Source organism: Podarcis gaigeae (assembly GCF_964106915.1).
Source record: "Podarcis gaigeae genome assembly, chromosome: 2".
Lineage (NCBI taxonomy): Eukaryota > Metazoa > Chordata > Lepidosauria > Squamata > Lacertidae > Podarcis > Podarcis gaigeae.
This window is the reverse complement of record NC_139679.1, coordinates 70,871,853-70,893,826: the sequence shown is the minus strand read 5'-3', so window position 1 is coordinate 70,893,826 and position 21,974 is coordinate 70,871,853. Positions and strand designations below refer to the sequence as shown.

The following is a 21,974-nucleotide window of genomic DNA, read 5'->3' as shown; positions in this document are numbered from 1 at the left end:
ACCACACAGGTGCTACCTGAAGCCCTTCTGAATTGGGAAGTAGTCCACCGGGCTTTGCATATGGTCCTCCCATAGCAGGCAGCTGGAAGGATACTGAGCCTGGCTGTGAGTCAAATGGGGATGATCTGCTTGCAGGAACGTGAAATTGTTTAATTTGCAGGCATTCATACAGGTAAGTGCAAAATAATATATTCCTCTCATTAACCAGTCCAACTGAATTTAAACTTGCTATGTCACTTAAATCAATTCATGGAGAAAACAAAAATGATGTTAGAGGCTGGAGACAGAGAGACAGAATGCACTCACTAAAGATTCATAATAAGCACCAGACCTTTCATACACATTTAAATGCTTGAACTAGATTGAACTGTATCTTGCAGACTTGCAGGCTCCAGACATGGCTTCATGTTTCCAGTCTTGTCTCCAGTAGTTTCAAGTATACCTGCAAAATTAAGAGAACATGAAGACATAGAACTCCTTCCATAATACAAACAGCAGGGGAAAGTCAGCGTGAAAATGAAATACTAGAATGGGTATTAAAATCTCATCAGATGTTAAAAGTATGGGGAAATAAAAAGATCTTCCCCTGGTGCCAAACAGGCAATAACTTGGGTATCACTCAAGGCTTATTGGGAAGAGAGTTCCATAGACCAGGGGGGCATCATAGCCAGAGGCAGATTTAGGAGACTGTGACCAGTTCAGCTGCACTGGGTGCGGAACCTTGCGGGTGCTGCAACTATGGTTTACAATGAAGCGAGATAGGTGGAGGGGCACTGAATTTTGGCATCACACAGAACACCGCTGAAATCTGAGACCCCAAGATTTTTGCCACTGCCACAGGGAAGGCCTTCTTTATTCATCTGGCGCCAGCTAGCAATCTAGTGACCGTGTTTTGCAGCAGCTGTAGTTCCCAAACAGTCTCCAAAGTCATCCCCACACACAGTACATTGCAGTAGTCTAGCTAGGGGGAGCAGTTGCTTGAGGAATTCAGTTTGTGAATTTCAGTATGAACCAAATTGATCTGCACCTCCTGGACTAATGTGCCAATCAGAACTTGATATCCACTGGCATTCACATTTTTCGAATGTTACAATGCTGCTCTTGGGTTAGAAAAAAACAACCCCAAATACATTTAGAGCAAAATCCTGCAGCCCCTCTCCATCATCACTATCTTTTTTGCCTTGGGCAAAAGAGATAGTGGAAATGCTGACTCCAGTCAACAATCTGTTGGCTGCTGGTAACCCAGGCTCCCTACCACTTACCTGCTTAAACTGGAACTATAGCCAAAGGCAGGATTTCACAATCTTAAAACATGTCTCACTCCCCTAAAGGTTTTGAGAGGCTCTTTCAAATGCACCCCCACCCCCCAATTCTTTAAAGAGGCCTCTGCTGTTTTCTTATCTACTCTCCTATTCCTGGTGATCAGGATGAGACTGGGATATGTCTGCAGTGTGAGGTTTTAAAGATATAGTGGTCCTGTGGCATTTGATGGTCTCCACTCTCTCTTCAAGCTGTTACTCAGCCTCAGTTTGCCCCATCAGACCAATGTCGTTTTGTGCTTCTTCTTGTAAAGATATTTCAAGACATTTTCTTTTTCTTTTCCACAGTAACTGTGCAGTTTTTACTCATTTGTTTTGCATCAAGATTCCTAAGGAAGTGTTTCCATTGAAGAGACGCTTTCTCAGCATCAAACCACAGTTATTCATTCACAGGAAAATTGTGGTTCTTCTCCAAATAGCACGCCCCTTGTTATTTTACTGCTAATACTGTGCAGAATATGATTGTGTAAGTGTCACAGGCAGGCGTGTTGCTAACTACTGAAAAGGATTTGGGACACGGTTGCATAAAATATGCTGATTTATATGTATGCATTTATATGTATACATTTGTATATATGCAAGTTTAGGTTCACTTTCAGAAGGAAAACGAACAAACATTAGCTGCTGTCAAGGCTTTGAGCTATAGGACGGCAACAGGATTTTCTAGGCCCAGTACTTTGCCTGCAGATTGGACTCTATTCCTCAGTGAGTTCTGGGCAGTGGTTGTGGCTTCCCACTGTACATATTTGATCAATACTAATACTAATAATCCCCTTCATGGATCACTGCCTTGCCGTGGCGAAGGGGCTTGAAGAACTCAGAGAAGCTATGAACTATGCCGAGCAGGGCACCCAGATGAACAGGTCATAGTGGAGAGTTTTGACCAAACGTGATCCACCTGGAGGAGGAACCGGCAAGCCACTCCAGTATCCCTGCCAAGAAAACTCCATGGACAAAGACAACAGGCATATGAAAGATATGACGCTGGAAGATGAGCCCCTCAGGTCGGAAGGCGTCCAACATGCTACTGGGGAAGAGCGGAGGGCAAGTACAAGTAGATCCAGAGCTGATGAAGCGGCTGGGCCAAAGCCGAAAGGACGCTCAGTTGCGGATATGCCTGGAAGCGAAAGGAAAGTCCAATGCTGTAAAGAAAAATATTGCATAGGAACCTGGAATGTAAGAACCATGAACCTGGGTAAGTTGGAGGTGGTCAAAAATGAGATGACAAGAATAAATATTGACATCCTGGGCATCAGTGAACTAAAATGGACGGGAATGGGTGAATTCAGTTCGGATGACCATCATATTTACTACTGTGGGCAAGAAACCCATAAAAGAAATGGAGTGGCCCTCATAGTCAACAAAAGAGTGGCGAAAGCTGTACTGGGATGCAATCTCAAAAATGATAGAATGATCTCGATACGAATCCAAGGCAGACCTTTTAACATCACAGTAATCCAAGTTTATGCACCAACTACTTGTGCTGAAGAAACTGAAATTGACCAATTCTATGAAGACTTACAAGACCTTATAGAAGTGACACCAAAGAAGGATGTTCTTCTCATTATAGGGGATTGGAATGCTAAAGTAGGGAGTCAAGAGATAAAAGGAACAACTGGCAAGTTTGGCCTTGGAGATCAAAACGAAGCAGGGCAAAGGCTAATAGAGTTCTGTCAAGAGAACAAGCTGGTCATCACAAACACGCTTTTCCAACAACACAAGAGACGACTCTACACATGGACATCACCAGATGGGCAGCATCGAAATCAGATTGATTATATTCTCTGCAGCCAAAGATGGAGAAGCTCTATACAGTCAGCAAAAACAAGACCTGGAGCTGACTGTGGCTCAGATCATCAGCTTCTTATAGCAAAATTCAAGCTTAAACTGAAGAAAGTAGGAAAAACCACTGGGCCAGTAAGATACAATCTAAGTCAAATCCCTTATGAATACACAGTGGAAGTGAGGAACAGGTTTAAGGATTTAGATTTGGTGGACAGAATGCCTGAAGAACTATGGATGGAGGCTCGTAACATTATACAGGAGGCAGCAACGAAAACCATCCCAATGAAAAGGAAATGCAAGAAAGCAAAGTGGCTGTCCAATGAGGCCTTACAAATAGCAGGGGAGAGAAGGCAAGCAAAATGCGAGGGAGATGGTGAAAGATACAGGAAATTGAATGCAGATTTCCAAAGAATAGCAAGGAGAGACAAGAAGACCTTCTTAAACGAGCAATGCAAAGAAATAGAGGAAAGCAATAGAATGGGAAGAACCAGAGATCTGTTCAAGAAAATTGGAGATATGAAAGGAACATTTCGTACAAAGATTTCCACAATAAAGGACAAAAGTGGAAAGGACCTAACAGAAGCAGAAGACATCAAGAAGAGGTGGCAAGAATACACAGAGGAATTATACCAGAAAGAAATGGATGTCTCGTATACCCCAGGTAGTGTGGTTGCTGACCTTGAGCCAGACATCCTGGAAAGTGAAGTCAAATGGGCCTTAGAAAGCACTGCAAATAACAAGGCCAGTGGAAGTGATGGCATTCCAGCTGAACTATTTAAAATTTTAAAAGATGATGCTGTTAAGGTGCTACACTCAATATGCCAGCAAGTTTGGAAAACTCAGCAGTGGCCAGAGGATTGGAGAAGATCAGTCTACATCCCAATCCCAAAGAAGGGCAGTGCCAAAGAATGCTCCAACTACCGCACAATTGCACTCATTTCACACGCTAGCAAGGTTATGCTTAAAATTCTACAAGGAAGGCTCAAGCAGTATGTGGACCGAGAACTCCCAGAAGTGCAAGCTGGATTTAGAAGAGGCAGAGGAACCAGAGACCAAATTGCAAACATGCGCTGGATTATGGAGAAAGCTAGAGAGTTCCAGAAAGACATCTACTTCTGCTTCATTGACTATGCAAAAGCTTTTGACTGTGTCGACCACGGCAAACTATGGCAAGTTCTTAAAGAAATGGGAGTGCCAGATCACCTCATCTGTCTCCTGAGAAATCTCTATGTGGGACAAGAAGCTACAGTTAGAACTGGATATGGAACAACTGATTGGTTCAAAATTGGGAAAGGAGTACGACAAGGCTGTATTTTGTCTCCCTGCTTATTTAACTTATATGCAGAATTCATCATGCGAAAGGCTGGGCTGGATGAATCCCTAGCCGGAATTAAGATTGCCGGAAGAAATATCAACAACCTCAGATATGCAGATGACACAACCTTGATGGCAGAAAGTGAGGAGGAATTAAAGAACCTTTTAATGAGGGTGAAAGAGGAGAGCGCAAAATATGGTCTGAAGCTCAACATCAAAAAACCGAAGATCATGGCCACTGGTCCCATCACCTCCTGGCAAATAGAAGGGGAAGAAATGGAGGTAGTGAGAGATTTTACTTTCTTGGGCTCAATGATCACTGCAGATGGTGACAGCAGCCACGAAATTAAAAGACGCCTGCTTCTTGGGAGAAGGGCAATGACAGGCCTAGACAGCATCTTGAGAAGTAGAGACATCACCTTGCCAACAAAGGTTCGTATAGTTAAAGCTATGGTTTTCCCAGTAGTGATGTATGGAAGTGAGAGCTGGACCATAAAGAAGGCTGATCGCCGAAGAATTTATGCTTTTGAATTATGGTGCTGGAGGAGACTCTTGAGAGTCCCATGGACTGCAAGAAGATCAAACCTCTCCATACTGAAGGAAATCAACCCTGAGTGCTCACTGGAAGGACAGATTGTGAAGCTGAGGCTCCAGTACTTTGGCCACCTCATGAGAAGAGAAGACTCCCTGGAGAAGACCCTGATGTTGGGAAAGATGGAGGGCACAAGGAGAAGGGGACGGCAGAGGACGAGATGGTTGGATAGTGTTTTCGAGGTTACCAGCATGAGTTTGAGCAAACTGCGGGAGGCAGTGGAGGACAGAGGTGCCTGGCGTTCTCTGGTCCATGGGGTCACGAAGAGTCGGACACGACTAAACGACTAAACAACAACAACAAACAACAATACTAATAATAACAATAAATTTTATTTGTATCCCGCTCTCCCCAGCCAAAGTCGGGCTCAGAGCGGCTAACATCATATAAATAAGACAATATGCATAATACAATATACAATATGCAAATAAAGTAACATTCAACATTCATTAAAATAATATAGAATAATATTAAATATCAGCATTTCAAAATTAGACAGAAATCCACTCAACAGTTACAATAAGTAATTTCTAAACTCCAATCAATAAAACAACAACAAACCACAGTGCACAACATAATACAATACAAAATGAGAAGCAGAGACTGGAGGGTGGGGCAAGGCAGGTGGAAAGAGGCCTTGCCTGATGAAGTCTCTCCCCTCACAGTTCTTCCTCCAGGCACAGTTTCCTTATGAAGAATCCCAGGGCCAGGGGGTGGGGCAAGGCAGGTGGAAGGAGGCCTTGCCTGATGGAGTCTCTCCCCTTACAAAAACCCTAAGAGGTAGGTTAGGCTGCAAGGAAGTGACTAGCCCACCATCACACAGTAAGCTTCATGGTCACTCAAGAAGCTTCTCTATCACAAGCCCCTCCCTAGTTGCTGCACTGCCTTCGAACAAATAAAGGTAACAGATGGTTGGCATCTTACCAACACTGCACTTTGTGGAATGCTCAGTTGCCCTGTAAGCAAAGTCCGCTTGCTTGCTTGCTTGCTTGCTTGCTTGCTTGCTTATTTATTTATTTATTTATTTATTTTAAAGGGGGAGGGGCAACAGATCCAGGACCTGGTGCAAAAAGGCCCAGGGCTCAGGCCCCTGGACAGTGCCTAATGATAAGTGACACAAATTTCCCCTCATGCTTGCATCGTTTTGTGATCTTTGAGTGCTGTGTTCTCTTACTATAGCATTCTAATGTGCTCATTAGAAGTGGTGACTGCCACTCCCTGGGGCAAGGCCCTGCTATTTCAGTTTTTGTTTTTTAAATATTTTGGGAAGTAGCCAACTCAGCCATTCCACTGGTGCAAGCACTTTTGGCTATGCAACCGAACTTCCCCTCCCTCCCCTCTCAACCCTGTGCCCTCTAAATCTGCTGCAGAGGGTTGGGAAAAACTCCACAACAGATCTAAAAGTGTGGGAGGGGGGATTTCTGCTGTGCTTGCACTAGTGAACGTGTTTGGCTGGATACTGCCCATTGCATTTAGTTCTTTGGATGCCAAAAATGTATCTTTCTGAAACTGCAGCACACTACTGCCCTGATTTCACTGAAAACAAAAAGCGCTGAAGAGCTAATTCCCTTGCAACGAGATTGCCACAAGGCCATCCATTAGGTGGGAATGGAATAGCATGATGGTTGTACCAGACTACATTAGCATACTGTAGAGCACTAGAAGTTTTCTAAGATTCAAAATGCAACAGTAATTAGAAATCCATTTCCCCACAAGTCCAATTACGCCACGAGTAAAGTGATGTTCTTCGGAAATGTAATTTTTGTACTTAAATACAAGCAAAGGGTCTTAAAAACCAACAAATCCAATAAACTTTTGTGGGTCACAGTCCACATCACCAAGTTTTTCAGAAATGCAACCCATATGAAGCGGCTTTCCAATGAATCAGGCAGCTTGTTCATAAGAAGTTGAGGAGGAGCCTTGCTGGATAAAACCAAAAGGCCCAGCCAGTCTAGCATTGTTGTAAATAAAAATATGCCCTTTTCCCTTATGGGGTATCCAAGAGCCCATATAGAGTCCTTACATAGGTTCCCTATTGGTAGGAGAAAATAACAGAGGCCAACCAGAGAATATTGAGAAGCAAAGCAGCTAGTAAGCTTGATCTTTATTGATCTGTTGCAACAGGGTACTCCCCTCACACGCAGGAGAGGAAGAGGACCCAGAACAATGCTGTGCAAGGGTTTATAAAGACTTTTGAAATTCCCATTCTGTAGATCAAGACCACCCCCAGAAACATTATGCATACATCACAGAAGGGGTGTAACCTCAGACCACCCCTCAGATACATCCCACCTACATCACAGAAATTTAAATGTTGTTTTTCTCTTGTCCTTGTTTATCTCCTGTCTGGCAGGTTACTTGATTGGATTTCCTGGGGAGCCTGGCCATTCTTTTGTAGTGGTAAAATACTTATTTCCTGGGCCAGGTCACAGGCTCACACTTTGTATCTTAAATGTGTCCTTAAGACAGGATTTGTGAGGAAAGAGACAATGGGGAGACTTTTCCATTTTGACCATGCAGAGAAACATTTGCTCAGTTTAGGAATCAAAATGGTTCCAGGTTGGCTTTCCTGTGCTGATCTATGTACATGTGGTTATGAACGTCGCCATATATCTAAAACCATAAAATTCCTATCACAGCATCTTACTACCCACGGTGGCCAACGGGATGCCTATGGGAAACCCACAAGCAAGACACAAGCACATTAACTCTATAGTACTCCAAAAAGGGGAAGCAGGTGGCGCTGTGGGTTAAAGCCTCAGCGCCTAGGACTTGCCGATCGAAAGGTTGGCGGTTCGAATCCCTGCGGCGGGGTGCGCTCCCGCTGCTCGGTCCCAGCGCCTGCCAACCTATCAGTTCGAAAGCACCTCCGGGTGCAAGTAGATAAATAGGGACTGCTTACCAGCGGGAAGGTAAACGGCGTTTCCGTGTGCGGCTCTGGCTCGCCAGAGCAGCGATGTCACGCTGGCCACGTGACCCGGAAGTGTCTCCGGACAGCGCTGGCCCCTGGCCTCTTGAGTGAGATGGGCGCACAACCCCAGAGTCTGTCAAGACTGGCCCGTACGGGCAGGGGTACCTTTACCTTTACCTTTTACTCCAAGATGGGCTGTCTCTTATTCTGGAAGCAGCAAATGGCTATCATAACTAGTACACACCTGTCATGAATGTGTCAATTTCACAAATTGAAAATGAGCAGATAAGAGAATCTAGGTGGTATCTGTCTGCGGGTTGGTAAATAACTCAGTTGTGAAATTGCTGGTTTTTAACAAAAATATGTAATTTGTCTCAAAGACTGGGGACAAATGGTGACAAGTGAACAAATGATACCAATCCCCCCCCTCCAAAAAAAAAGTTTATGTGGAAAAAATTCCCCTGGAACCTCACATGCTACTCTTTACTATGTTATTAGGTCCGCTGGATTTTACATGCAGTTGTTTGTAGTAATACCCCCATGGCTTAAAACAGGGATTTGAAATGGCCAATTATGGTGCTGGAGGAGACTCTTGAGAGTCCCATGGACTGCAAGAAGATCAAACCTATCCATTCTTAAGGAATTCAGCCCTGAGTGCTCACTGGAAGGACAGATCCTGAAGCTGAGGCTCCAATACTTTGGCCACCTCATGAGAAGATAAGACTCCCTGGAAAAGACTCTGATGTTGGGAAAGATTGAGGGCACAAGGAGAAGGGGACGACAGAGGACAAGATGGTTGGACAGTGTTCTCGAAGCTACCAGCATGAGTTTGACCAAACTGCGGGAGGCAGTGGAAGACAGGAGTGCCTGGCCTGCTCTGGTCCATGGAGTCACGAAGAGTCGGACACAACTAAACGACTAAACAACAACAACAAGGCAAAGGGCATCAGTGTGATGTGGAAAGGTGGAGGTAAACTAATCCAAAATGAGCAGTGAGTATTTCAGATTGCTTCTGGCCTCGACAGCACAATCTCCCTCCTTCCCTCCCTTGTGTTTGCTTATCCACTGTCCTCCTGCCATGTTTGGCATCCATTCTTTGTACTTCCATTTTACCCATGCCACCATTCCCCTTCTCCTCCATTTCACTTTCTTTTCTGAAGTTTGTTTAAAACAGGAATGAAGAACCTGAGAACAGGGAGCCAAATGTGCCCCCAAGCCTTTCTATTTGGCCCCCAGGACTCTGCCCAGGCCATATCATCCACTTGCCCTGTTCCACGCCCTGCTTGCTGCTTTTGCCAGACTGGAATGTATTCTTGAACTGTATTAATGTGTCTTCTTTGCCTGGATGGAGGCCGGAGATGTGTAGGCATGTGAGTGGCTGCAAAGAAACCTCTTTGCATGACTGGAATGCAGCTTACTGTAGAAAGGTGAGAGTCACATCTATTGCGTCCCCACTCTTGTCTCGAGTCTTGCCCATCATTAACCTGTAAGCCCTGGAAGATTACTCCCAAGGAAATGTAGCCTTTAGGGTGGAAAAATGTTCCACATCCCTGTTCCAAAACACTGCCAGAAGTCCCTGTAAAGGATAAACAGCACTGGCTTGAATGTATTTCCTACAATACAGCAAAACAGCCAGCAAAATTATACATACATACATAATTTTATTTGTATGCTGCCTTTCCACAGTTCAAACCATGCTCAATGCAGGTTGCAACATGAAATATACACAATTGCAACATAATAAATGTAGTCATGAACAATAATTAAACAAAAAAAATACATTGAATAATGTCCACATAAATCCCAAGATCTAAAATAAAGATACAAAAAGATATCTCTCCCCCCCCGCCCCATGTAACAGCCGCCCTAGCCCAATAGTCTGTTCAGCAGCCTCAATTTTGTAGCTTGCATCAGTCAAGACCCCGCCCTTTCCAGCCAAGTGGGAAAAAGGCCTGCAAGGCAGAAGGAGCAGGTCTTCCAGGACTCACAGCCAAAATTATTATGATCTTGTAGCTTCACCAACACTACTGTCACTTTGTCTGCATCACTATTGGATCTGACCTGCTCTCTACTGCAGTTCTAAGCACATTTTGTACAACAAATGTAAAAGCCCCCTCGAGACCGTTGTGTTCAAAGAGCACAAGTATGAAAGGATGTCCTAAACATAGGGCCTTGGGGGCAGGGCTTGCATATATCCCCCTGTTCCTTTTTTAGACCTCACATGTTCAGATGAATGCCTGAACATAATAGCCTGCTGGAGCAGGCCAGTGACCCATCTAGTCCAGCATCCTGTTCTCACAGTGGCCAGCCAGTTGCCTGTGAGAAGCCTGCAAACAGAACCAGAGTGCAACAGCGCTCTCCTCTTCTGTGGTTTCCAGCAGCGGGTATTTGGAAGAATTACTGCTGCTAGCAATAGAGGTAGAAGCGGAAAAGGGCTTATGCTGAGCCACATTCTGGGTCTCTGTGATTCTCAGAGTTCCAATTCAGCAGCAAAGAGCAGTTTTCCCACAGGGGAAAGCAAATGGATGTGTGGATGATGGACTCAAGGGCATCCTGATCAAATTTGCAGATGACACCAAACTGGGAGGGGTGGCTAACACCCCAGAGGACAGGATCACACTTCAAAACGACCTTGACAGATTAGAGAACTGGGCCAAAACAAACAAGATGAATTTTAACAGGGAGAAATGTAAAGTATTGCACTTGGGCAAAAAAAATGAGAGGCACAAATACAAGATGGGTGACACCTGGCTTGAGAGCAGTACATGTGAAAAGGATCTAAGAGTCTTGGTTGACCACAAACTTGACATGAGCCAACAGTGTGACGCGGCAGCTAAAAAAGCCAATGCAATTCTGGGCTGCATCAATAGGAGTATGGCATCTAGATCAAGGGAAGTAATAGTGCCACTGTATTCTGCTCTGGTCAGACCTCACCTGGAGTACTGTGTCCAGTTCTGGGCACCACAGTTCAAGAAGGACACTGACAAACTGGAACATGTCCAGAGGAGGGCAACCAAAATGGTCAAAGGCCTGGAAACGATGCCTTATGAGGAACGGCTAAGGGAGCTGGGCATGTTTAGCCTGGAGAAGAGGAGGTTAAGGGGTGATATGATAGCCATGTTCAAATATAGAAAAAGGATGTCACATAGAGGAGGGAGAAAGGTTGTTTTCTGCTGCTCCAGAGAAGCGGACACGGAGCAATGGATCCAAACTACAAGAAAGAAGATTCCACCTAAGCATTAGGAAGAACTTCCTGACAGTAAGAGCTGTTCGACAGTGGAATTTGCTGCCAAGGAGTGTGGTGGAGTCTCCTTCTTTGGAGGTCTTTAAGCAGAGCACCGGTCAAGGCAACTTGCTTCAACCAAAGTCTCAGATTCATAAGAGGCCATGCAGTCCTCCCTACATTTAGGCCTTCAGAAAACTGTTTTGACAAGTTGTTGTTTTTTAAAGAACTTGGGTGTATCTATACGGTGGTACCTGAGGTTACATACACTTCAGGTTAATAATAATAATAATTTATTATTTATACCCCACCCATCTGGCTGAGTTTCCCCAGCCACTCCAGGCGGCTCCCAATCGCGTGTTAAAAACAATACAGCATTAAATATTAAAAACTACCCTAAACAGGGCTGCCTTCAGATGTCTTTTAAAGATAGGATAGATGCTTATTTCCTTCACATCTGAAGGGAGGGCGTTCCACAGGGCAGGCGCCACTACCAAGAAGGCTCTCTCTCTGGTTCCCTGTTATCTCACTTCTCACAATGAGGGAACCGCCAGAAGGCCCTCGGCGCTGGACCTCAGTGTCTGAGCTGAACGATGGGGGTGGAGACGCTCCTTCAGGTATACAGGACTTTAAGAACTTTGCTTCAGGATGAGAACAGAAATCGAATGGCGGCAGCAGGAGGCCCCATTAGCTAAAGTGGTGCTTTAGGTTAAGAACAGTTTCAGGTTAAGAACGGACCTCCAGAACGAATTAAGTACGTAACCAGAGGTACCACTGTATACATTTTGGGTAATTTTTTTCTTCTTTATATTTTAAGAGATTTTGCTCTTATTTAAAATATATATTTTACCTTCTGGCCTTAACTGTAAATCAAAAGTGCCCAAGCATCTCCAGTTATTCCGCCCGCCCCCCCGCCCCGCCAATCTGGGTTCCCATGTGCCCTCCTTTACAGAGGACAAATCTCTATTTGAAGGGCTGTCAGAGGGCAGTCTTCTGACGGAAAGATTCCTCCATGTGAAGCAGTACCAATCCAAGTCCAGTTTAAAGATACAGAGAACCCAAAAAAGCGAAAGCAGGCGGAATCTTCAAGCTGTTTGTCAACAGGCAACAGCTGGCAGCAGACTGAGCAGGCACACAGGTCAACTGAATACTGTCTTACCCACTATGGTGAACGAGATGTATTTCTATTTAATTATGGTAAGATAATGAAAACTTTATTGAGATCTGTGTCCTTGTTTTCTTTTGGATCCTTTTCTTTTGGTTATGTAGTTCCTCTTCTTTAGTGACGGATAAGTCATCAACCTAACAAGCATAAGCCAAGTACCGTGATACACCATAACATTGCAACAGGTGGGTTGGCAACAAAGCATACATTGAGCTGGCGGGCATAAAGCAACGAGTGAATGGGGCAGAGTTTAATCTGCAATGTGTGTGTGTGTGTATCTGGCAGTGGTGGCAGGGCAGGCCCAATACACCAACACCACACACACATCCCTGCCCAAGACAAGCTAAATACACTAGCTAGGGCGAGCCAATTTAATTTGGCACCTGTTATGTACTGAGTCGAAAAGGATCCAAACTGCAGCAGTCTGATTGGTCCTAGAACAATAGGATTCAGAATGCAGCAGTCTGATTGGTCCTAGAACAATGCAGCAGTATGATTGGTTGGCAGGAACCACCCAATCATGCTCCAGATTGAAGTGAATCCACAACCTGATTGGTTTACAGTACAATTCCGGAATTAGCCAATCATGTGCAGCCCATTGTGTAAATAATGTATATAAGGCAGATACTTTGAGGGGACTTTCATTCATTCCTCCTCACCACTATGAGCTGAATAAAGAGCATGAAATCACTTTGCGACTCCGAGTATATTTCACTGGCGACGAGGATGGGATCCCGCTGAGCTGACTGCCACACACAGCACCGCAGCACCGCCACCTGCCGCACTGCTGCCTCGCACCGTGTATCCAGGCTTCAGCTCCGGGACACAAGGAACTCAGAATGGCAACTGACAGCAGCTTCTCGCCGTTCAACCCAGCATCTGGAGACTGGGAAGCGTACGCCTCCCGTTTCACCTTCCTCCTAGAAGCCAAAGGGGTCACCGATGATGAAGACGCCAAGAAGAGGGCAATATTCTTCAGCGTCTGCGGAGAGGAGACATTTGAAATCGCCCGGGCTCTCCTTGCGCCTGAAGACGTGGCTACTGTTCCATACAAAACAATAATGGAACAGCTGAAGGGGCACTTTTCGCCACAGCCCTCAGTGGTGGCTCGTCGAAATGCCTTCTACGCAAAGCGGCAAGCCCCTGGGGAAACCATAACTGGGTTTGTGACCTCTCTCCGCCAAGCCGCCCGGTTCTGCAACTTCTCAGAGCTGGAGAACATGCTTCGTGACCGCCTCGTCGGTGGCCTGAGGGATGAGAGGCTGCAACGACGCCTCTACGCTAAGAAGAACCTAACGTTCCAGGTCGCTCTGGAGGAGGCCCTGGCAACGGAAGCTGCCGAGAGGTCGACACAAGAGGCACGGCCGAGCCAGCCGTCCCAACCGAGGGTCCACCATGAAGACCTCACCGACGACTCAGGATCTGACAGGGAGGAGGTGCACCGAGTACAGCAGCGCACTCAAGCAGCCCACATACCACAGCTGCCTCGACGAGAAGGAGGGAACTGCGCAAGCTGTGGAGAAAGTCATGAGAGGAGGACCTGCCGTTTCCGCAATGCAGAGTGCAGACAGTGCAGAAAATCGGGACACATCGCCCGGGTGTGTTGGGCTCGGCCCACCCGACGCCAGGCATCAGATGACCAATCCAAGAGCCCCAGGTCCCGGGGCCCAACGCACCAAGGCAACTCGACGGAGCTCACGGACTTCCAGGTATACCAGTTGCCCCACCCCAACATAGAGAAAATTTATGTAGAGGTACAGATAGAGGGGGCCCCATGCCGCATGGAGCTTGACACGGGTTCAACTCTATCCATAATCTCGGCAAGGACCTTAAGGAAACTGTGTCCTACTGGGGGTCCCAAACTCAGGCCGGCCCCATTCACCCTCCGGGACTTCCAGAAACGTAAGGTCCCCACAATGGGGGTGGGGACCTTCAGGGTGCAATACCGAGGGCGGACGCGGCAACTAGACTTGCTTGTGGTCAAGGGCCCCTACATTAGCTTACTGGGATTGGCATGGTTTGGACCACTGGGGCTAGCTGTCACCGGGGTGAACCACACTAGCTTACAAGTGGACGTGGACGCCATATGCAAGGAATTTCCGGGGGTTTTCGATGGGAAATTGGGACAGTATACGGGCCCCCCCATTGCTCTACAGCTTGACCCCGCAGTACGACCGGTCAGGCTCAAGGCCCGCCGGGTCCCGTTCGCTCTGAAACCCCGTATAGACGAGGAATTGGACCAGCTCGTGGAGCAAGGAGTGCTGGAACCGGTACCTAATGCCCCCTGGGAAACCCCAATCGTCACACCTGTCAAGCCTAATGGTTCAGTCCGCATCTGCGCAGACTACAAATGTACCATAAACAAGGCCCTCACGGCCCATGCATACCCAGTGCCAGTGGTCAGCCATGTCCTTGCCACCCTGGCTGGGTCGAAAATTTTTGGCAAGCTGGACTTGGCCCAAGCATATCAACAGCTGCCAGTAGATGAGGCAACAGCAGAGGCACAGACGATTGTGACGCACAGAGGAGCATTCAGGGTAAAGCGGCTGCAATTCGGTGTCAGCGTGGCACCAGGCATATTCCAGAATCTAATGGACTCTCTCCTTAAAGGGATTCCTGGCGTCACCCCCTTCTTCGATGATGTGTTGATTGCCGGGCCCACACCAGAGGAGTTTGAGGACCGCCTCCGCACCGTTCTGCACCGTTTCCAGACAGCGGGTCTCAAGGTAAAGCGGGAAAAATGTCTACTAGGAGTGCCCCAGGTGGACTTTCTGGGATTCATGGTGGACGCAGAAGGGGTCCACCCGACTGGGGACAAGGTACGGGCCATTTGTGATGCCCCAGCGCCCAAAAACAAGACTGAACTTCAGGCCTTCTTGGGACTATTGAACTTTTACCATTCCTTCCTTCCCCACAAGGCGGCGGTAGCGGAGCCCCTACACAGACTCCTGGACAAGCGGGCCCCTTGGGTGTGGGGCCAGCGCCAGGAGGCCACATTCCAGGCAGTCAAGGACTTGCTTGTCTCAAACTCGGTCTTGGCACACTTCGACGAGAGGCTGCCGGTGGTGCTAGCATGCGACGCCTCACCCTATGGCATTGGCGCTGTCCTGGGACACCAACTCCCAGATGGAAGAGAGGTACCGGTGGCATACTTTTCCCAGACACTCAACGCAACCGAGCGGAACTACTCACAAATCGACAAGGAGGGCCTGGCAATCGTGAAGGGAGTAAAAAAATTCCATGATTTCTTGTACGGGCGGCCCTTCACCGTGGTGACTGACCACAAACCGTTGCTTGGCTTGTTTGCCCCCGAAAAGCAGACCCCCCAAGTGCTGTCTCCTCGTGTCCTCAGGTGGTCAATTTTCCTTGCCAGCTACCAGTATGCACTGATTCACCGCCCTGGGAAGGCGATGGGCCATGCGGACGCCCTCAGCAGGCTACCACTACCAGAAACAGGCCCCGACCCTGCACCTGCACAAGAGGTTATGAGCCTGGAGCTGCTTCCCGACCGCCCCATTCAGGCACAAGAAGTTGCACACCATTCCAAGAAAGATAGGGTCATCTCCCGGGTCCTGGACTGGGTGTGGAGGGGATGGCCCAGCAGCAGCCCCGGGCCAGAATTCGCCAGCTACACAACCCGCAAACATGAACTGTCGGCCCACAAGGGGTGCCTGTTATGGGGAAGCAGGGTCGTTGTTCCCCAGCCCCTCCGCAAAAGGGTCCTCACAGCCCTACACGAGACACACCCTGGGGTAGTAAGAATGAAGGCCCTTGCCAGGAGTTATGTGTGGTGGCCGGGGATTGACGGAGAGATAGAGGCCTGGGTCAAACACTGCCAGGCCTGCCAAGAATCCCGCCCAGATCCCCCAAGGGCCCCAGTCCAGTCCTGGGAGTCCGCCCGAGCACCATGGTCACGCCTGCATGTGGACTTCGCTGGCCCCTTTCAGGGGAAAACATTCTTCATAGTGGTGGACTCCTACACCAAATGGCTGGAAGTCGCACTGGTACCGTCCACTTCTACATCCGCAGCCATCCGGGTACTACGCAGGCTGTTTGCAACCCACGGGCTCCCTGACACTCTTGTCTCAGACAACGGGACTGCATTTACGTCAGGAGAATTCCAAACCTTCACAGCGCAGAACGCCATCCGCCACATCCGTTCGGCGCCATTCCACCCTGCCACCAATGGCCAAGCAGAACGCATGGTGCGGACCACCAAGGACACCCTTCGCCGCATGACGCAAGGGGATTGGGAGTACCGCCTTGCCACATTCCTTCTAGCACAGCACAGCACCCCCAGCTCAACGACTGGCCGGAGCCCCGCTCAACTACTAATGGGTCGGCGCCTTGCAATCAGATTGGACCGCCTTCACCCCGATAGAGCTCAGGATGAGGTAGTGGTGGGGGAAGGCGGGAACCCCCGGACCTTCGAGGCCCAGGACCCAGTGTACGCAAAGAATTTTGGGGCAGGCCCTGCATGGGTACCTGCCACAGTCACCAGGGTCACTGGCCCCGTGTCGTACGAGGTGCTAACGGATGGGGGGCAATGCTGGCGCCGCCACTGTGACCAGATACGGCGACGATTCCCGGGAGAAAACCAGGAGGAGGAGGACAGGTCAGAGGAGTCCCAGGGGAACAGTGGGGCAGTGAGGCCCATAGAGCAGCAGGGTCCAGCAGGAGAGGCAGAACCAGTAAATACAGAGAGGTCCCGGGACGCCGAAAGGACACCGGAACCAGAACCACGACTGAGCGAGCCGGTGGCGCCAGACCAAACAGCCCCATCACAGCCAGCATCCTTGGAACACGAGCCAGAACCTGAACCCCGGACCAGGGAACACCCCAGGCCGCAACGCACACGTAGGCCACCAGCGTACCTTGAGGACTATGAATGCGACCTCCCGGGCAGGACTGGAACTTAGAGGGGAGGGGTGTTATGTACTGAGTCGAAAAGGATCCAAACTGCAGCAGTCTGATTGGTCCTAGAACAATAGGATTCAGAATGCAGCAGTCTGATTGATCCTAGAACAATGCAGCAGTATGATTGGTTGGCAGGAACCACCCAATCATGCTCCAGATTGAAGTGAATCCACAACCTGATTGGTTTACAGTACAATTCCGGAATTAGCCAATCATGTGCAGCCCATTGTGTAAATAATGTATATAAGGCAGATACTTTGAGGGGACTTTCATTCATTCCTCCTCACCACTATGAGCTGAATAAAGAGCATGAAATCACTTTGCGACTCCGAGTATATTTCAGCACCTGTGTCAGAAAACTCTACAAACACATCTCAGCAGCCCACATTGAAATCTTGTATTAAGGTTTATAAGAAAGGAGGAATGCTGAGCATAGCCTCCTGCTCACTGTAAAACAACAACACACAAGACCCCTCAAATGACAAAGGGAGAGAAAGATTATAAACAAAATGAAGGATTCAAAATTAATCTGATGAAAAACACTGTCTTTAAAGAGAAACCTATTGTTGCTAACTAGCAAGATTCATTTCCTGCCAAACAAAATTGTTCTGATTTTCGGTAGGAGTTTTTTGTTGGGCCAGCTGCTTAAGAATTATTCAGAGTTGAATTGACCTGCTCCTTGCAAACATCAGGAGTACCTTGGCACCTGGTGACATCATGTGGCCACTTGTGGTAATGCACAAAGTGTTGTCTGGCCATTCCTTTCAGACTTCCCTCTCCCTTCTCTGATCATAGTCCTGTCTTCCTGGCAGGATTGGGCCAAAGGTCACTGTAGCTTAGTACTTTGCTTCCATCCGTGATAGGGTATGTGGTGGATAACCATACTCCATTTGTCTTCAGTATCTGGTACCCTGAATATGGAGGTACTGTTTAGCAGTTATGGCCAATAGCCATTGATAGCCTTATCCTTCTTGAATTTACCTGTTCTCTTTTAAAGCCATCTAAGCCACTGCCTATCACAATATCTTATGGCTAAGAACATAAGACGGACCTGCTGGATCAGGTCTAATCCAGCAACCTGTTAACACGGTGGCCAGCCAGATGCCTATATGCTAAGTTACATATATTAAAGTAGAAACTCTTCTAAAATGGCAAAGCATTGCTGCAGGAAATGGTGTAGGTACATTTCCCCTCCCAGACTTTATAGTACTATTCTGGAAAGTACTAAAGGGAATTTATAAGCATATAATTTATAAATTAAGGATTTTTAAAAGTTTCTCGGATACTGTGAGGGAGAAGGTTACTAAGGCTGCAGAGCCATGTTACACATACTTCTAATGGCGGTGCTATCAAATGGGGGGGGGGCAGTACCGTAGGGAGCAAAAGTTAGCAGTGTTGCCCCCTCACCCTAAAGGCAATTTTTAAAAGGCTTCAAATAGGTTGGTGTTTGAGTGAATACAATACTTTGAAAATAAGTAAGGAGTTGTCCTTTTTCTTTATACTGCCCTGTTAATTTAAAATTCAAGTACAGGCATTTAAAAAATCACTTTAGTAGTCAGGATATTGTATTGTAAGATGATACTAATGATAACACAAGACCATGAAAGGCAGGAAATCAAGGCAGATTAAAGATCTCCAACACACTAGCACACTTCTAGCTTCTTGGATGTATACAGCTGACAACATCCCTAATCTGCCCAAGCACTTCCACCCACATAGGCTACGAACTGCAAAGCAAAGCGGAAGACCAGGGTATGGGGAAGTCTCTGTAAGCAGGCCACTCTCTTGGTTTGCTCTGCCTAATGCCCACCTGTTGGCCCTGCCTCGTGCAGTGTGTCCTAGGTAGGAGACAGTGGTAGCCAGCAAGTTAAAAGGTGGAGTGGCTTATCTGGGCCCTTCTCCCATGGCATGCTGGGCACCCCAATGGTATTTGTAGAAAGGGAGTGCCTGATCTCGCTGCAGCTGCTCCCTGGGCATTTTGGCAAGCAGTGGTGGAGAGGTAAGAGGAAGGGGGCAGCAGTGGCTGTATAAGTGACAAGAAAGGAGGATAGGATGGAAAAAAGAGGAAGAAGGAGAGGTGGGACTGCTTGCTTGCCTGCCTAGCTTTGGTGCCTGCTGCACCTTAGAACAAGGACTACTGGGCTTTGGCAAGGCTAGGCAAGGTGAAAGGGGCAGGAGAGGATTGGTCTGATAGCTGAAACTGGGCTGGGCTGCAGCCGGTGGCAGACCTGCATTTTGGTGGTCCTGAAGCTTGAACTGTTATGGGGGCCTTATGTACGCAACTTCACAAACTGCCAGTCAGCTGATTTGTGGAATTTGTGAAGCCAGGTACAATGGACAAAGCCCTGTGCACTGCACCCCCAAGGACCCGATGGTAAGAGTCCATAGCTTCTGCAGTTTAAAAGCTACGTGTGTGCGGTCATGCCTCTCAAAATTAAGTAACCGCTGAAGCCTTGAAGAGAGTTGCTTTGTTCTTATTCTCTCAACACAGAAAGACTACTGCCAAAGAGCTGACAACATATACGACATCCAGAAGGGATGAATCAAACTGAGATACAATCCCACACTGACTCCTGCACTCAGGAGAGATTCCCATGGCTTGTCATGGGAATGAAGCAGTGAATAGACAGTGGAAAAGTTGTCATGCCAGCAGCACATTAGGAAGCAGAAAACAGATGGAGCGAAAAAAGAAACCAAGTTCCTCAGATGAAGAATACTGCCGTCACTGTTAGTCTTCCCAGACAGTTCCTAATACACTCAACATTTCTTCGTACTTGCCATCCCCTAGCAAGCATTGTGTCCATAAGAACCTTGTCGATTATCACATAGATTGCCAAACGATCAGTTTGTTTTGTTCAATTAGCTTCTCTACCATTTTGTCTTTGGCAGAGTACATATGGAAAGTAACCACCAAATTTACAAGTTCTGTGAGAGTTTCTGTGTCTCCTCCTGGATATGCTGAACTCTCCAGCATAATTCCCAAGCAATCTAAGCTGCAGTGTCAAATGGATACACATGATGTGTTCTACAAAGACCAGATTGTACAAGCCACACTGCTAGCTGCTCCATTAGACACCTGCTGTAGGGACCACAGGTTTACATGTACATCCATCAGAATGAAAAGAAAAGGCATCATATTTTGTTTCTACTAATATCAGTCTTCAAGTAAGAGAACAAATTCTGAGTACTAGCACCTATTATTTATCTATCTATCTATCATCTATCTATCTATCTATCTATCTATCTATCTATCTATCTATCTATCATCTATCTATCTATCTATCTATCTATCTATCTATCTATCTATCCTTTCCTCTCCCCCTGCCATAAAATCAGCTATACATTACTTCAGAAACTCTTTTCCATCTGTCCCCTGGAAGTTCCCTAAGAATATCCCATTGCCCTTCGATGATGCTGTGCAGCAGTGTACCTAGCCGCTCGGGCACCCAGGGCAGTGCGCATGCCCTGTGCCCGGGGACAAGGCGAGTCGCCCAGGTGGAGTGAGCTGGGGCAGGGCATGCTGGGAGGAGCCTCCAAGGAGTCTGCCTGCTGCCTCCCCCTCAGCTATAGGGAGAGGCATCAGGCAGATGCAAACCCCACACTGCCATGTTGGACAACGCAGAGCCTGCAGGCACCCAAACCACCATGTCACTCCCAGGAGTTAAGTACCACCCCCTGCAGTGTGGCACCCAGTGCGCCCCGCCCCCCAGTCCCTCCCCAGCTATGCCTCTGATGCTGAGTGCTTAACAGCAAAAGATCTCTACTCCTCATCTATAACTCTTGTTTGTAGACCCTATGCAGCACCTCTCAGGACTTAATCACGAGACGCATCATGGATTCACAAGAAGTATGATTTCATTAGCCTACAGCCAAAAAGCAAAACCACATTGAATATGTCTAGATCTTGCCTTTCCTCCAAGTGGCTAGAAGTGATGTACATGCACCATTTTATCCGTACAACAAACTGGGAGCAGGGGTATTTGGGGGCACAAACCCATGCCACACGTGTGCATAATATTTGCACAATAATAATAGGAGGAATTCAACATCACACTAAGGGGATAGTTCCAAAGGAGTGATCTCCCCTCTCCTCCCTGCATGCAGGGTTGTGGAGGCTCTCCCAACCCCCCTAAGAGCCAACTTTTGGGGTTTCATGGGGTATATGCTGGGGGAAGAGGGGGAGAAGCCCCATTACACAAACAAAGCTGAAGGGCCTTTTCAGTTTTGAAAAAAAAAAGTTGAGTAAAGGGGTATAAGATGGTGTGAGAAAGTGGACAGGGACTTTTTCGCCCTCTCTTACAATACTAGAAACTCAGGACCATCTACTGAAGTTGAATGTTGGAAGATTCCGGACAGACGAAAGAAAGCACTTCTTCACACAGCACATACCCAAACCATTAAATTTGGTCCCACAAGATGTAGTGATAGCAGCCAAATTGGATGGCTTTAAAAGATGATCAGAAAACGTCATGGAAGAAGCAGCTATCAATGGCAACTACCCACCACAGCTATGTTCTTCCTTCACTGTTGGAGGCAGTAATGCGACTGAATGCCAATTGCTGGGGGCAGAAATGGGGAGAGTGTCATTGCACTCAGGGCCTGCTCACAAGCTTCTCACAGACACCTAGCTGGCTGCTGGGAGAATAGGATGCTGGACTAGATGGGCCTTTGGCCTGATCCAGCAGGGTTCTTCTTAATCGTCTTTTTTTCAGTGGTCCTCATCTTCTTGAGGGAGTAGATCAGTCAAG

The 21,974-nt window shown here is 47.4% G+C and overlaps 1 long non-coding RNA gene across 2 annotated transcripts in view; it reads right to left on the bottom strand.

The window, feature by feature from the left end:
• Window positions 1-129: 129 nt before the first annotated feature.
• LOC310838767 overlaps window positions 130-21,974 on the bottom strand; it is a 31,637-nt gene continuing 9,792 nt past the window's right edge. For both annotated transcript variants that reach the window (XR_014561154.1, XR_014561155.1), the window contains exons 3-4: window positions 9,406-9,497; window positions 130-442 (exon numbers count right to left, since the gene is read on the bottom strand). This is a non-coding gene — a long non-coding RNA (uncharacterized lncRNA). The remainder of the gene's footprint in view (window positions 443-9,405; window positions 9,498-21,974) is intronic.